Below are 18,335 nucleotides of genomic sequence, written 5' to 3'. Positions count from 1 at the left end.
ATCGATCTCATGTTCATACCAATAATATAAACAATTAAACATCAACTAATCTAGGATGAAACATTTTTTTCATGGAATTTCATCCTTAGATGAATCATCTACCTTACTAAACATGCGCTAAGCTTCTTTAGCTGCGCACTGATCTTGTCAAAGTGCAGCGCCTCCTACCTCACGGCCGAGTTCCTCTCCTTCCTCCCGTCCCTTCATCTCCGAGCAAATCAATGAATCATGAAGATTAAGCTAGTAAACCAAAGTGTTCCTGGTCATGTCAAGATATACTATATTAGTAGTATTAACCAAATTCAACTTAATTCAAAGTCAGAAACTCCAAAATTATAACAAATGCTGTGAAATGGAGTATGTATTTTGGTAATCGTGAATCATGATAGCTAGGCTAGCTTAATTATTTTCAAAATGTACCTCAGGTGTTGGTGATAAATAGTAGCAGTCCAGTACATGATAATTTGCTTCACAAAAGAAGGATAACTCAAGTCTGTTCCTATCTAATTAGCTTGTTTGTTTAGATATAATTATTCCCTCAAAAATATTACGAGATCAATTCTTCCAAAATGGCATTGTATGATTTCTCATATGAAATTAATTTAGTTTCGAAATTACATTTGGGTTTTCTCCGTTTTTTTGGTTTTAATGTATAATAATATAATAAAAACGAATTTTAAGAAATTCTTGTTTTTTGAATAAATGATATTGTTCTATGATTAAAAAAATATTGTTATTGTAAATTGATGTTACTCTTCTTGCGAATAAAAGTTACTCATTCATCTTAATAAAAAAAGATTGTACTTATGGATAAAAGTTACTTTCTTGCTAACAAAAGGTAGTTCTCTTGTGAAGCGTCTTACCAATTAAGTTACGTTTGGGGTTTAAATAGCATGGAAATTGAGATAGCTTCGATTTACAAGCATGAAACATCCAGTCATAACATATGACTAATCCCTACCTATAATATACAAATTCGCCTATAAATAGTTAGGACGTGCCAAGAACTACAAGAAATATGATGAGAATGTAACGTCTCGGTGAAATCTGGAAGCTTGAACATACATGATATCGGTATATATCCCCAGCAAGATGGAGAACGCAACACAGACCGTTCAAGCATCATAAGAAAATACCGAATGCAATCCCACGTATGTTATGTAAGCTATCAACTTCCACAAGCCAGGCATTCATCGCGGTTGGCTAAAGCGCATACCATCTGTGTCATCTTAGAATTGTCGTCATCAGCTGCTGCTGCCTTAGCCTTATCATCCTGCGCAACTGTTAACTTCTTTGGAATTCGAATGTTGAAACATGAAGATGAGTTTGAGAGAAAGAAATCTTGAATTGAGTTGAACGGAATTGAATTACAAACTGCTACTTGACTACCGCTATTTAAAAGAACGAAGAAGAAAAAAAAACTGCCCAACTAACTTGATCATCTTACTTTGATCTAACGGCTTACATTCAACCTAATCTAACGGATTACAAAACAACGGCCCAGATTTAACTAGCCGTTAAATCTTCTTCTTCATCACAAATTTCTTCAAGTGCAATCTGCATGGAATGACTTGATCAATTTTGCTTGGGTTGACTTGATCAAGTTGTTGTTTGAGTGACTTGATCAAGCCGTTGCTCACCATGACTTAATCAATCTACAAATCTCCACCTTCACTCAATCAGCTTCACCACAAGTCTGCAGCATGATCAACCTTCTACAAAGCTCCACCTTTTCTCTGGGCAAAGCTTTAGTAAGCATCAGCAGGATTCACCTTCGTGCTTACTTTAAACACATCCACCTCTCCTTCTTCAATCTTTTATCTGATGAAGTGTAAGCGCACGTCTATGTGTTTACTCCGTTCATGAAACACTTGATGTCTTGCAAGAGCAATAACACTGCTACTATCACATCCAACTGCAACGCATTTCTGGATCACCCCTAGTTCTGCTGCAAGACCTTTCAACCAGAAACTCTCCTTGATAGCTGCTGCAAGCGCCAAATATTCAGCCTCAGTTGTGGACAATGCTACCACATTTTGCTGATTTGATTTCCAACTTATTACAGAGCCATACATTGTAAACACATAGCCTGACTGTGACCTTCGATTGGCTACATCTCCAGCATAATCTGAGTCACAGAAGCCAAGTAAGGCATCACCATTCGAAGTCTGATTTCCTCCATACAAAATTCCCAACTTTGCGGCACCTTTCATGTAATCAATCTTGAATCTCTTCAACATCTTCAGTATATAGTCAGATTGACCAAGCCATATGGTACCTTGCTTTCTGCTTCCTACTATATTCATTCCCAGAATCTTTCTGGCAGGTCCAAGGTCCTTCATGTCAAAACCAGACCTCAGATCCTCCTTCACTTGCTCCACCTCATCCATGCTTGATCCAGCAATGAGCATATCATCTACATACAACAGTAGATAAGCCACTGGCACTCCACCTTTCTTCTTGAAATACACACAAGAATCAAATCTGGATCTAGTAAACCCACAGGCCAGCATATGTGAGTTGAACTTCTTGTGCCACTGTCTGCTTGCTTGCTTAAGACCATAGATGCTCTTAATCAGTTTACATACCTTTCCCTCTTGTCCCGGAGCAGCAAAGCCCTCAGGTTGTCCCATATATGGTCTCTTCCAAATCCCCATTGAGAAAAGATGTCTTCACATCCATTTGCTCAAGCTCCCAATCATTCTTTGCAACAACTGACAGTAGCATTCTGATGGAGCTATGCTTTACAACAGGAGAAAATACCTCGTTGTAATCAATGCCATATTCTTGGGTAAACCCCCTTGCCACTAGTCTTGCTTTAAACCTGATTAAACCATTAGCTTCAATTTTCCTTTTGAAAATCCATTTGCAAGTGACTAGCTTTCTGCCTTCAATTTTATCCACAAGGACCCAAGTCTTGTTCCTTGTGAGAGAGTCCATCTCCTCTTTCATTGCCTGCAGCCACTTCTCTTTATCCTTGCTTTTCATGGCCTCCTTATATGTGAGAGGCTCCTCAAGCTCTATTTCTTCTTCAGCAATAAGAGCATAAAACACTGTTTCATACTCAGAAAATCTGCTTGGTAGCTTGCCAACTCTTCTTGTTCTATCTCTGTCCAACTGATAGCCACTGAGATCCTCACTCTCATCACGAGTAATATCATGATCAACACCAGAAGCTCCAGTTGCTCCAGAAGCTGATTCCCCAGCCCCTGTATCAGAATCACCATCATCTTGAATCTGATCTTGCTTCTCTGCAGGCTCCACCTCAAACTCAGCACCGTCACTAGCCATTATCCTTACTCCATCAGCATTAGCATCTCCCTTATCAGAAAAGGCATGTCCCTCTCTAAGAATAGCATATCTCTGCTAATGATCACTTTGTGATTGCCTGGCTCTATGCACCACAACCTGTACCCCTTGACTCCCTTTTGATATCCCAGCATCACACACATTAATGCCCTGGGATCCAACTTTCCTTGCTTCACATGAGCAAACACTTTACAACCAAAAATCTTCAGGTTGTCATAACTTGCATTCCTGCCATACCACCTATAATCTGGAGTATCACCATTGATGCTACTAGATGAGCATTTGTTCATGAGATACACAGCAGTAGAAGCTGCTCCACCCCAAAACTTCTTCCCCAATCCAGAAGAAAACAACATACACCTTACTCTCTCAACAATAGTTCTGTTAGCTCTCTCAGCCACTCCATTTTGTTGAGGATTCATAGGAACTGTCCTATGCCTTTTTATGCCCCTTTGCTTGCAGAAGTCATCAAAGGCCCTGGACACATATTCAAGTCCGTTGTCGGTTCTGAGACATTTCACTTTTCAAGCTCTACTTCATCACACCATTCCTTGAATTTTGCAAGTGCTTCTGACTTCTCTTTCAAAATGTAAATCCACGTTTTTCTTGAGAAATCATCAATCAAGCTCATGTAATATCTCCCTCCCCCAATGGTATTCACAAAAGCAGGTCCCCATAGGTCACTATGCACATAATCCAATGGAGATGCAGAAGTATGTTTATCGGTGGGATATGGCAACTTCTTGGCCTTACCTCTGATGCGGTCTTGACAAGGATGAATATCTTCTGAGATCACTTGTTTTTTTAACTAGTTCTTTGATGCTTCCTATTACAGGATGGCCCAGCCTCTCATGCCATACTCTCAGGCTAGGGAGCTTCACCAGATTCAGCTGCTCACCACCCTTCTGGATCTTGATTACTGAAGCATAAAGATAGTACAAGCTTCATCTCCTCTCAGTTGTCATAATCACATTCTCCCCTTTCTTACCTGCATTCTTCCTTCCTTGGACAAGAATGAGCAACCCTTTTGCTCTAGTGATCCCAAAGATACCAGATTCCTTTTAACTTCTGGTATGAACCTGACATCACTGAGAACTTTGATTGACTGATCCTGCATCTTGAGTCTTATTGACCCTATGCCCTTCACACTGCACGTTTGATTGTTACCAAGGGTGACAGTGCCAGTTGAATCCAGTAGGCTTTCGAACCAATCATGGTTGGGGCAGATATGGAAGCTGCAACCACTGTCCATTATCGAAGCACCATCAATTGTCTCCATTACATTCAAGACCTCCACTGCATCATTTGACTCAACACAGTCAGAGGTGCTTGCACCTTGAGTGTAGCTTGCTTCTTCTTCCAGCCAAAACAATCTTTCTTGAGGTGACCAGGCTTATTACACCAATAGCACACCCTACTCTCTTTCTTATCATTCCAAGATTGCTTGGCTGGTTCAAACTTCTTCTTGAACGGTTTCTTGTCCTTTGATCCTCTGATGTTCAGGCTCTCGGATGCAGAGTCGATGTGCTTTACTCCAGAGGATTGCAACTCTTTACCTCTCAGAGCAGATTAAACTTCCAAGAGTGTGATAGACCCCTCCCTTCCATACATGATGGCATCTCTTAGTTGATCATATGATTTAGGGAGAGCGTTGAATAGAAGTATCGCCTTATCTTCATCGCCAATTATTACATCGATGTTTTCAAGATCATCGATTGCCTTGTTGAAGTTTTCAAGTTGCTCCATTACTGCCTTCTCTTCCAAGAACTTATAAGAATAGAGCCTCTGCTTCATATACAATCGATTGGCGAGGGATTTGGTGAGATACAAGTTCTCTAATTTCTTGAGAATTCCGGCCGCCGTCTTCTCCTTCGCAACCTCTCTGAGCACTTTATCACTCAAGCATAGAACCACCACGCTGTGAGCTCTGGCTAGAATATCAACTCGCTTGATAACCGCCTTCTCATCAAGATCGGTCTCAGCTTCCTCTTTCTCTTCATCAAGCGCCGCCGATAGCCCTTGTTGAATGAGCATCGCGCACATCTTCATCCGCCATAGACCGAAGTCGTTTTTGCCGGTGAACTTCTCCGCTTCCAACCTCGCCGCCATCTTTACCGCGGATTCGATTCCAAAGATCAAGCCGCAATTCGATCCGATTGCTTGTGCTTCCCACAGACGGCGCCAATTGTTAATTTCTTTGGAATTCGAATGTTGAAACTTGAAGATGAGTTTTGAGATAAAGAAATCTTGAATTGAGCTGAATGGAATTGAATTACAAACTGCTACTTGACTACCACTATTTAAAAGAACGAAGAAGACAAAAAACTGCCCAACTAATTTGATCAACTTACTTTAATCTAACGGCTTACATTCAACCTAATCTAACGGATTACAAAACAACGGCCCAGATTTAACTAGCGGTTAAATCTTCTTCTTCATCACAAATTTCTTCAAGTTCGAAATCTGCATGGAATGACTTGATCAAGTTGTTGTTTAAGTGACTTGATCAAGCCGTTGCTCACCATGACTTCATCAATCTACAGCAACGATTGGATTTCACTTTGAGCAAGTGAAATGGGGTTTGATGGAATCATTCCTTGTATAGGAGCGCCTACCTTTATCATGGTAGTGTCAACGGTGGAATCATCGGCTGCTGCATGCGTTCTTAGGTAGTACAAGCGCGTCTTCAAACCCTTCACGGGAAAGGATAAAATAAAGTCACAACAATAAACATATGCTAGACAGGGTAGTATTATTTCCATTAAGCTTACCCTAGTCCAGGTATGGAAGTGGAGAGAAGTAAGCTTTTCGAAACTAAGTTGGTCCATATAGATGTTTAGGCTCTGACTCTGGTCTATGAAGCATCCACGGTCGACAGCCATATCAACCAATATCTTTTGTTTGATCTCCCAAACAGTTATGAGAAGATGCTAAACAAATTAGAGCGTGACAAATAAAAACGAAAGAATGTTTTCGATCTCTGAATTATGTGTAATGCATACTTGTAAATCCCTTTAAGATCTTCAGGAACCTCGGAGATGTTTTGAACAGAGCCGTCCTCGTGAATAATCCTGTTCTTGACATTAGGAGACCAAAGCCCCATCTCGGTCAAATCATGGAGAAGATGCTTATTCACAACAACAAACTCGCCACTGAAAATGCCGTCAAGAGGTAACATCAGTATCATGGAAAAAAATGCAGATGAGGGAAGCTGAATGAAATATGTTGACGAGCCAAACCTTAGAACTCTACGGCTGTAAATGTTAGATGTGTATGGTTCAAAGCACTCATTGTTCCCAAGAATCTGGCTTGTTGAAGCAGTTGGCATGGCTGCTATGAGAAGTGAGTTCCGAATCCCGTGTTCTGCAATCTTAGCCCGAAGAGCATCCCAATCCCATCTATCAGACGGCTTCACTCCCCACATATCTGGCTGGATGATTCCCTGAAAGATACAGCCAGGTCTAAACAATGATGCCCACATATGACCAGCAACAAGGCACAATGATGCCCAAAAAATGCTCAAGATGTCATCAGTTGTTCCAGAGCACCATGAGATACCAGTAACTGAGACTTCATAAAATGTTCACATACATGGCTGCATCAGCATGCCACAAAAATAATATACAGCATGGTCTAATAGTTAAAGATTCTCTGGAATATACCTTGCTAACAGGACTGCCACTATATGTTTCGTATTGGCCTTCTCTCTGAGCGAGTTCACAAGATGCCTTTAATGCATGATAGTATATGATTTCAAATATATCCTTGTTCAACTGCTGAGCCTGCACTCAGTAATCGAAGTGACTAACTTAGCAAAGTTTCAGGCAAAGCATGTCAAAGAGAATATCAGCTTTATACCTCTGGAGATTCAAATGCCATGCCAAGCAAGATGAAGGCATCAGCAAGACCTTGTACACCAATTCCTATTGGCCTGTGACGCATGTTGGACCTTTTAGCAGTTTCAACTGGATAATAATTCACATCAATTATCTTGTTAAGGTTTGTCGTAACAAGCTCAGTAACCTGCAGAAACAAAGCAGCAGGTAAAGATTTAAAAGAACACCACAGTTATGTGAAGATTAGCCAAGCTGAACTGATTAACCTGCAACTAAAATTAACACACCTCAGCCAGTTTGTTGAAGTCAAAATATCTGTTTTTAGATCCTATGCTGCCAACAAGCTTTGTTGGTTGGGACTCCAAAGGAATACCCTTAAGAAATTAGAGAAACTAATTAAGAAATATCGAAGTAGACATACTACATGTGAAGCATTAATTCATATTACCTTCTCTCTAACATATCGTGGTAGAGCAATTGATGCAAGATTGCATACAGCAGTTTCAGTGGGACTCGTGTACTCGATAATCTCAGTACACAAGTTAGATGATTTTATGGTACCCAGATTTTGCTGGTTGCTCTTTCTATTACAAGTGTCCTGCAAAGCTTCAAATTCTTTACCCCAGCAATCAGCTACAAAACAATGACCACACGCCTTCAGATTCAACTCTTTGCATAAAGAGATCAGGTACCCATAGACCATAGAATAAATGGCAAAATTCTATTTTTGTGAATGCATGTTAACTTAATTCCAATTTAATGAAGAGTAATAGATGAATTCCCGCACAGTGAGTGACGCATAACATTTGTGCGTCGTTATTAATGAAACGCACAAATGTTATGCGTCTTTACTGAAAGACGCACAAATAATATGCGTCTATAAAAAACGACGCATATAGATTATGCGTCGATAAACGACGCATAACTGTTATGCGTCGTTGCTAAAAGACGCACAATATATATGCGTCTTTCAGTAAAGACGTATATTATTTGTGCGTCGTTAAATCGGGATTAAGAGGGCAGAATGCTCGTAATTGACAGACGACGCAGCGTGCAGCGAAGGAGGGGCGATTTCAGCGACGATTTCCGGCGATTTGAGGCGTTTTCCGACAGATTTCAACCAAATACCAAACATATTTCGGTAATTATTCATCCATTTGGCTACATAAATCAATAATTGCTGAAGTTATGGAGGTTTTCCCTAATTTAGTAAAGTTAGGGTTTATATGAAATTGCTCAATTTACGGACGATTTCTGTTAGTGTGTTGTTTATTTGTGTTGTTTTGTTGCGTATTTGTGTGTTTCACATGAATTTAGGGTCAATTGTAGAAGTAAGTGGTTCAATTGAAATTATATACACAAAGTGCAGAAAATAGATATATTCTTGTGTAAAAATGTGAAAATTTTAGTTATCTTATGCTATTATATGTTGGGTGAATGTTTTGAAGTAGATGGCATCTGCAAGTTCTGAACAACAGTTATGTTATGGACCTGAGGATCCATCCGTACTGTTTCATCAAAACGAACATATTTCAGCCTCATTGTTGGCGAATGGCACAACAAATGTGTTGAGAGTTCGTAGGACGGAGAGTAAGGTTTGGGCACTGCCAATACATGAAGATGTGATGCATTGGCTTGATGTTTGGGGGTTCAGAGGTGTGATTGAATGTAGAAGGCCAAGAAGGATGGACAATGACCTAATAACTGCATTGATCGAGCGATGGAGGCCTGAGACCCACTGTTTCCACCTTCCAGTTGGTGAGGTAACCGTAACCTTACAGGATGTGCAAAACCTGTGGGGTTTGAGAGCAGCCGGTCGTGTTTTCACTGGCTGTGACTACCCTATTGGATATGAAGATTGGCCCAGCAAGTGTAGAGATGTGTTGGGATGGATACCTGACGCAGAAACAGAAACGAAGCACGGTGGGTTGTTGATGACGTCTCTGATCAACCAAGCGACTATGTCGTTGGGTGATGGGCTGCATGAGTATGCATACGTCCAAAGAGCACGTATACATGCTCTAATCTTGTTAGGGGGGCTTATTTTACCGGACACTACCGGGTGCAAGGTCCCCTTTATGTGGATAAATGCCTTTGACGATCCGGAAGACGTGGCTAATATCAGTTGGGGTAGTGCTGCTTTAGCATACCTGTATCATTATTTGTGCGAAGCTTCTGTAGGCAGACAGAGAAGAGATGTGGGTGGCCCTATGGTTCTCTTGCAGCTGTGGGCGTGGGAAAGAATGCCTACATTGAGGCCAGCCTTCTTGATATCGCCTACGCACACGCCGTATACCCCGTGTGGAGCCAAGTAATATTTTTTTTAAGTAACGTACTTAATTATGTATTTTTTTGGGTAACTTTTGATATTAATATTCCGTGTAGGTGGCACGGAGTTACTGAAATTGGAAATGCGCCCCAACATTCAGTAGCTCATTATCGTGATCAGTTATCATTGATTCGTCCGGGCCAGGTGAAATTTATTTTTCTTAGCTTAGCTAATGAATTAATCTAGTATGAAATTAATTGTGTGAATGATATTATGTTTTTGTAGTTTCTGTGGACACCATATACAGATTGTATCCTGCCCGATTACTGCATTGATTCGACCACATCCTACTTGTGCGACACATATTTGGTGTGCTGGTCATTTGTCGAGGCACACGAGGCTGGACGCGTTTGCCGACAAATCAACCGCTACCAGCGTATTCCTCAGTATTGTGATAGGATGCTACATAATGCCGGACATCTGTCTAAAAGTCACCGCCGTGGGAGGAAGGGCGCCGATTGGGCTAAGGTACATAAATTCTACATTGAAGAATGGGATTTGAGACACCACAGGTTCCAAGCAAATTTTGATCATGCCACGATGACCATGGATGGTAGCATTCATCCGGGCTATATGGCGTGGTTCAATAGGATCACAGTGTCGTACCTAGTTCAACCTGCGACACAGTCAACGGTTGGGATGAACGAGTCAGCATCTTCTATGATGAAATTGGTATGTTATGTTTTTTTATATTATAATGTATTTAGTTTGAAGTTTGTATAGATTGATTGTAATGATTTTGTATTTGTGCTATCTAGGTCGAGACCATTCAGGGGATATGGCATTTGACCTCTGAACACGACACAGACCCTCGATTACGGCAGATTCGTGCAATGGCTGCTGAGGCACTTCGTACGACGGACCATACTGATGTGATGGAGTATCCAACATCGCAACGGCGAAATGTGGTCATGCCGCCACGCCCACCAACTTCTCTTCGTCATGGACTGCCGGGTGTCCGGACGGAAATTTGCATACAGCATGCCACCTTCTTAGTTTGCTCTCGACAACCTTAAACTGTTTTTCATTCCACAAACTCCACATAGTAATAGCAGTCTTCACGTGTAGCTTGGAATCGAATTTTGTTCCCAACACAATCCGATGCGGCTCATTCTCATTCCAATACAAAAGGCTGTGTTCATTACCACCCACATCATCCGATACTCCAGAAGGACGACTTGGTAATTCACGAAAGAATCTAAACCCATTAGGATTGTATTCCGGAAGTGGTTGTTCACCTTGCATAACAGGTTTACATGGTACTATCTCATCATCAGAACTAGCACCGACATCATCAGCACCATCACCATCACTGAGATCGGGGTCTGCCTCTGTCTCAGATAGTGGCCTTGGCTCAGCAAGATCATCTGCAGCATCGACCTCATCATTCAATCCAACCCCAACATCAGCAACATCTACAACATCTACAACATCTCGCTGCTCATTCATACTACGATCAAAGCTCATTTGGTCCACCCTCGCAGATGAACCAATACCACAGTCAAAACTCATTTGTTCAAACCTCGCAGATGCTCCAATACCATAATCAACAACTGGTGGGATTTCTTCACTCCTCACAGGTGAATACTCAACAAATAATTCAATACACCCACTTGAATTTTGAGCATTGTTGAACATAAACATTACACTATCATCATTGCGAATCACAGAACATGTATAACTCATACCGGAACCATAGACTATACATTGTCTCCATAATAATTCAATTGTGTGTTGGTTCATATCTATTCCCATTGCATCACAAATCATTGCTACCAACTCATAATAGGAAACACCTGAATTTAATATAATGGAGCTCCTCGCACGAGGTGGGTCATAACCAATACCCATATGTGGTAGTTGAACTACTCTACCACCCCAATACAAACTCACAAATACTTGCATGATTTCTACATCAAAAACATATAAACCAACGACAATTAAGGACATTTTTTCTACAAGCCCTAATTTGTATAAATTGGGTCAAACTAACAAATGAAAGCGCAATAAACATGAATAATGTCGAATGTAGCTAAATTGATTAACAAATTACCGGATCTTATGGAGAAATCGCCGGAAATCGCCTGAAAACGCCGGAAATCGCCGAGAGAGGAAATGAAAGTGTGTGAATGTTCGTTCTGTGATCTGTGTCTGCCTGGAGGGGGTTAAAACCCGACTTAACGACGCATAATGTTTGTGCGTCGTTCAATAGCGACGCACAACCCTTATGCGTTGTTAAGCGACGCATAATCTTTGTGCGTCATTATTAAACGACGCATAAGGATTGTGCGTCATTAATAAACGACGCACAAACATTATGCGTCACCCCCTCTAGTAGAATGAATCTATTCTCCTTCATTATTTTGGAATTCCATTAACTTCTTAGCACAAAAGAAGAAAGAGCTCTAGAATAAATCTCTTGCCCGATGCTCCTCCTGAAAAAAATAAATAAGGAAGAGTTGATATAATATTGGGCAGTAACTAGAGCACTAAAAATTCTAAAAATCTTAACTTCAGCCATATAAATAATAAAGAAAAATAAAATGTAAATTCATGACATCTTCATAATAGTACCTTCCCATGGTTTTTCCTCAAATCAAGAAACTCAGAGATGTCAGAGTGCCATGGCTCCAAATATACAGCAAAAGCCCCTATCCACATCATTCACAGAAAGACGAACATCAAAATGCAATAAAAATGCAAACTACACAATTACAACATAAGAAGAAATGCGTATACCTTTCCTTCTGCCACCACCCTGTTCCACATATCTGGCAGTGTCATTGAAAACTCGAAGCATTGGGACAATGCCATTGGATGTTCCATTTGTTCCACGTATATAACTTCCGGTAGCACGGATATTATGGACAGACACACCAATTCCTCCAGCTGATTTGCTAATGACAGCACATTCCTTTAGGGTATCATATATACCCTCGATACTATCATCTTTCATGCATATCAAGAAACATCTGCTTAACTGTAACCAATACATAAAATTGAACATTTAGAGAAAACAAAAGAAATTTCCAAGTAACAGCTATAACTCCTTTCATGAAAAGTTTTAGCATTCATAGTAATATAAAATGATAAATCACTGGGTAGTTATCTCAGTTATCGTACTTGTGGTCTTGGTGTTCCAGCCAGTGTTGTTAATTTGGCGTTCGGGTCGCCCGGGTCGAGACAAGCACCGCCCCAACATGGGTGGGTTGATCGAGATGCATGGGTCGCGCTGGGTCGGTGGGGTCGAGCGTTTCGGGTGGGTCGCCCTAACGGCTAATACATGCTTTGCAGTTAACATTTAAGGTAATTCCCCAATCTTTTCTTAAGTAAATCTTTTCCTTTTTGCTGCTGGATTGTTTTTACTTAATTAAACATTAATATAAAAGCAAATTTACCTAAAAATCTGCAAATCTTTGATATCTCAAATATCTCACACGATTTCTGATTATTCTCAATCTCAAGCCTCAAATCTCTCTATATATGCACAAATCAGTCACGCACAACGCACATATCAATATTTTCAAACTCAAACCCTACTTCTACACTTCATAATTCAGCCTTCTCTACATCTCTAAACACATAAACAATTCAACGATCGTGTTTGCTGCCACCATTTATATATTCCTTTGTTTAATCAAGGTATTGTTCTAACTTTCATCTTCTTTTTGAATTTTGTGTGCAGGAGTTAATTTTAAATTTAGGTCGGACCCTACAAATGATTGCAAAGTGTACCACTTTATCTACCTATAGGTTATATGTGTTGAAACTTGAGTCTAGATGAGGAGTTAATTTTATTTTTTTTACGCAACTTTATTTTTCCTACTTATTGTATAAAACTATAGATCATGTAATATTTTATTGAATTGTAGATCCATGTATATTGTATAATTAAATTGAATTGTAGATGCATGTATATCGTATAATTAAATTGAAATGTAGATCCATGTATATTGTATAATTAATAACAGCCGATACATCATAACATGTACTCCCTCCGTCCCGGGCTACTCGCTCCTTTCCTTTTCGACACGGAGATTAAGGAATGAGTGTATAGGAAAGTCAAAAATTACGGCTGTAGTTGAAATTTTTTACTAAAAATGGAAAGAGTGCAAGTAACTTGGGACGCCCAAAAAGGAAATAAGTGCGAGTAGTGCGGGACGGAGGGAGTATATTGTTTTTTTTATCACAGTCAATATAAGATGGCTCAAGATCCTGCAAGAAAATACGCAACTCCAAATCCAAAGACTAGATATTTATTTACGTGTAATTTTTGCTCAAAGAATATAAGATCAGGGGTTCGAAGGGTCAAGGATCACTTGGTCGGTGGTTTTAAAAATGTCACGGCATGCCCTAAATGTCCATCACATGTGAGAGATGAGATTATAGAGTTCATGAAGAAAAAAGAGGATGCTAAACTGGATCAAGATCTTCCGTCAGCATCACAAGGTAGGCAGGATTTTGAAGATTTAACCTTTGGAGATGACGAAGAGGATGATGTTGGTAATACAACAATTAAATCGAAGAAGCCGAGGACGAAAGGTGCTTTGGATGTATATTACGACCGCGTTCCAACAAAAGGAGTCCAAGTACAAAAATTGAGCAAGGGAAAACAACAGACGATAAATGATGTTCAGGAAAAAGAGTTACGTGACAGGGCTTGCACTAAATTGGCTAAATGGTTTTATGAAGCCGGAATACCATTTAATGCTGCTAAGCACGAAAGCTTTAAGATTGCCATTGAATCTGTTGGACAGTATGGTCCCGGTATGAAGCCACCGAGTTATCATGAACTGAGAGTGCCTTTGCTGAAGAAAGAAGTTGAGAGTGTGAGTGCTCTCGTAAAAGAGCATAGAGATGATTGGGCAACTTATGGATGTTCAATTATATCTGATGGGTGGCGTGATTCTGTTTCTCATAAAGAAATTATCTACTTCTTAGTGAATTCGCCAAAAGGTTCAATTTTCATCAAGTCTGTCGATGTGTCTGACATTGTAAAAGATGCAAACGCTCTGGTAGCAATGTTCGAAGAGATGATTGATTATGTTGGAGAGAAGAATGTGATCCAAATCGTGATGGATAATGCCTCCAATTACAAGAAAGTTGGAATGATGTTGCAAGTAAGGATACCCTCACTGTTTTGGTCTCCATGTGCGCATCGATTTGATGCTTGAAGATATTGGTAAAATACCGCTTATCAATGGTGTGATTAAAAAGTCAATAGCTTTGACCGGTTATATTTACAGTAAGATGGGCGTGCTGAACATGATGAGAAGATATACGAATAAGAGAGAGTTACTTAGGCCGGCAGTCACTAGATTTGCTACTTCCTTCATCACTTTGAGGTCCATCCATAACCAGCGGCAGAATCTCAGAAAAATGTTCACCAGTGATGAATGGACTACTAGTCAGTGGTACAAAGAGGCATCCGGAAAACAGGCAACTACTACTGTGTTGAATGATGCTTATTGGAGACATATTGTCCATGCTCTCAAATTGGGTTCTCCTCTTATTGAGGTGTTGAGAATGGTTGATGTTGAGCGCAAGCCCGCGATGGGTTATATTTATGAGGCTATGGATCGTTGTAAAGAGACCATTTCCAAGTCATTCAATGGAAACGAAGACAAGTATAAGAGAGCATTTGATGTAATTGACTCTAGATGGAATGATCAATTGCACAAACCATTGCATGCTGCAGTTCATTACTTGAAACCCGCAGTCTTTTATAAAGATGTGAAAGGTATTTTGGCTTGTTCAGAGGTTATCGAAGGCTTGCACGAGTGTATTCTAAAACTGGTTCCCGACATAAATATGCAAGATCAGATCATGAAAAAGGAAACTGCTTTGTATCGGGACGCTGTTTCCTGTTTCGGAAATCCTTTAGCTATTCGACATAGAAATCAAATGGCACAAGGTAAATATTATCATATTTTTCATTAAACTATTTATTTGATTGATAAATGATATACTAAATATTTCTCTATCTTGTTTTCTTCAGCTGAATGGTGGAAACATTGTGGGTCTAAGGCACCAAATTTACAAAACTTTGCAATTCGAGTCTTGAGCCTAACTTGTAGTGCTACTGGCTGTGAGAGGAATTGGAGTACTTTTCAACATGTAAGACTTGAAATTTGTGCTTATATTTGTGAGAAGCTAATATATGTTATTTTTACCTTTTCATTTACAGATCCATAGCAAAAAGAGGAATCGTTTGGCACAAGAACGCTTGAACAACTTAGTGTTTGTGAAGTACAACAGAGATCTTGAGCGAAGATTCAACATACAAAACGTCACTGATCCTATACTCCTAAGTAACATTGACGATAGTAATGAATGGTTAATGGGTAGGATGGAGGGGGAGGATGAGGATGAGGATGAGGATGCGGGGGGTGATGATTTTGTCTTCCAAAATGAGTCGCTCAGATGGAGAGATGTTGGTAGAGCTTCTGGTGTTGGAGCCATCTCACAATACTAGAGGCAACACAAATATTCGAGATCATGCCTCAAGTTCCAAGTCTACTCGTATTCTTGTGGATGAAGATGAAGAGAATGAAGATATAAACTTGGTTGGACCAAAATTTGATGAAGAAGATGACTATCATCTAAGTGAAGATGATATATAACTTTCTTTTGACATTTTTAGACAATGGTTTCAATTATTTATTTTGTGTTATGACTTATGAATTGTTTTGATATTTTGATAATTTCTATTTCCACTTTATCTCTATTCACATGAATTACGTCTACATTTATATTATTTGATATATTATAAACATTAGAGTAATATATTTATTTGATTTAATATTAAAAGGCAAAAAAATTAGCCTAGATTAGTGGGTCTCTCGACCCAGTCGACTCGTCGACCCGCGACCCGAATTTACACCTTATCGACCCGGTGCGACCCTCGACCCTAACAACATTGGTTCCAGCATTAAAAAGTGTGGGAGTGGCATGAGTGAACCATCGCTTGGACAAAAGATGATATGTTTTTATAACAGAATCTATATCATCCTTATGGATGCCAACAGCAACCCTCATTAACATGTGTTGTGGCCTTTCGACAACCTTGCCTTCGATCCTTAACAGGTAAGACCTTTCAAGCTTCTTAAAACCAAAGTAATCATAGTCGAAGTCATCTGTCATATATGATCTCACTGTCAAGACAAACAGAGTTCTGCAAACATTGAAGAAATTGCAAAATAAGTCAATACTTCAAGATTCAGAAATAGCATAGGTATTATTTAATAATCTTATACGGAGTAGTATATATTTAACCCTCCAAACTTTATGATCCATGTCATTTGCACAAACTCCATACAAACCCAGAAAAATCAATGAAAGTAATGACAAAATAGAAAGACACTAGCAAAATTGCAAAGGAAATTAATGTCTTCCACTGATCAATTAAGTGGAAGTTACTTTTTGCTGCATCTTTTAATTATATCCTGTTCATACCAATAATGTATACAAAAAAAAATTACATAACTTAAAATGTAAATGCTGGAAGAACAGATACCTTCATTACACATCATCCGCGATCAAAGGGGACTCTAGCCTAGACCTCTCATTGACGTGATTGTACATGTCTTTAACACTGCAACAGTTATGCATAGTGTTAACAACCCAATAGTTTTGTTAATAATTTAACTATAGCAGCAGAGTTAACCTACGCCTCAGAAAATGACGTATTAGTGTTCTTGTGAAGATTTGAAACAGCAACTCTAGCAGCCAACTGCGTATTGCACAATAATTCATATTATTTTCAAGATTCAAAAAGTACTTGACCAGATATACAATATAAATCACATTCCTTCAAATGTACATAGAAATGAATGTATTTGTCTTCAAAATGATTATTAACATACCCGAGCATGCACAAATATTCATTTAGTTAATCAATCTCTCAGAATATGAAGATTCCATAACCAAGCATGCAAACACAAGATACAATTGTAGACACCAGAGCAAGTAAATTCAGATTAAATCTATGTACAGAATATACAAACAAAAATTGGTATAAACAATTCAATATTTTCCAAATGAAGCTAAGCTACATCAAACAAAACATCCATAAAATATCAACATGTGTAAATTAAACATGACCAACTTAATCAGCTATGCATTGAAACAATCAGCAGCTCCAGAAATGACTAATGAAACATTAATCCAACATAAACAGCAATTAATTAAGTAAGATCAGCGAAGCGGAAATCAAAAAACAAATCACAACGAACGGAAATCGTTACGATCAAATTAGGAATAGAACATACAGAAGCATAATCAGGGTGATTCGTGGTCAGAACAGCAGCCGTCTTCGCAGCTAACTCGGCAAGCTGGCTAGTGGTGATGCCCTTGTACACCAAAACGGGGTCACAGTTGAGGCCATGGCTAAGCTTCTTCAGGCTCGTAGTGATCTTGTCGAAGCGCACAGCCTCCTGCTTCCCGTTCCTCTTCACCATATACATCTTTTTTTTCTGATCGATTTCGGGAATCCGCTTTTTCACTAACAATTGCTGAAAAAAGGGGGTTTTAATGTGAGATTATTATGGTAGGTTTTGAAGTTTATGGAATTTTCCCTATCAACTTGGGAAATTTGGAGATTTTCCCGCCAAATGGAAGATGGGTTGGTAGCGGGGAATGTGGAGCGTTACATAAAAAAAAGGCATGTAATTTAAGAGCATCCACAACCGTGCTCTTGCCAGCGGCACGGTTATGGGCCCGGGCGGTACTATTCATGTCTGCTCTCTGGCAAGAGCACAACACCCACAACTGTGCTCTTCCGCAAGGACGAGCACAATTAATATAAAATTCAATTAAACAAAAACATTTCCATAATATTAAAATCCATTTAAAAACCACAA

The 18,335-nt window shown here is 39.5% G+C and overlaps 1 pseudogene; it reads right to left on the bottom strand.

The window, feature by feature from the left end:
• Positions 1-1,168: 1,168 nt before the first annotated feature.
• On the bottom strand, positions 1,169-17,970 carry LOC121767217 (annotated as a pseudogene).
• Between the last annotated feature and the right edge of the window lie 365 nt (positions 17,971-18,335).

Source organism: Salvia splendens, chromosome 15, assembly GCF_004379255.2.
Source record: "Salvia splendens isolate huo1 chromosome 15, SspV2, whole genome shotgun sequence".
NCBI lineage: Eukaryota > Viridiplantae > Streptophyta > Magnoliopsida > Lamiales > Lamiaceae > Salvia > Salvia splendens.
This window is presented reverse-complemented; position numbering and strand designations above follow the sequence as displayed.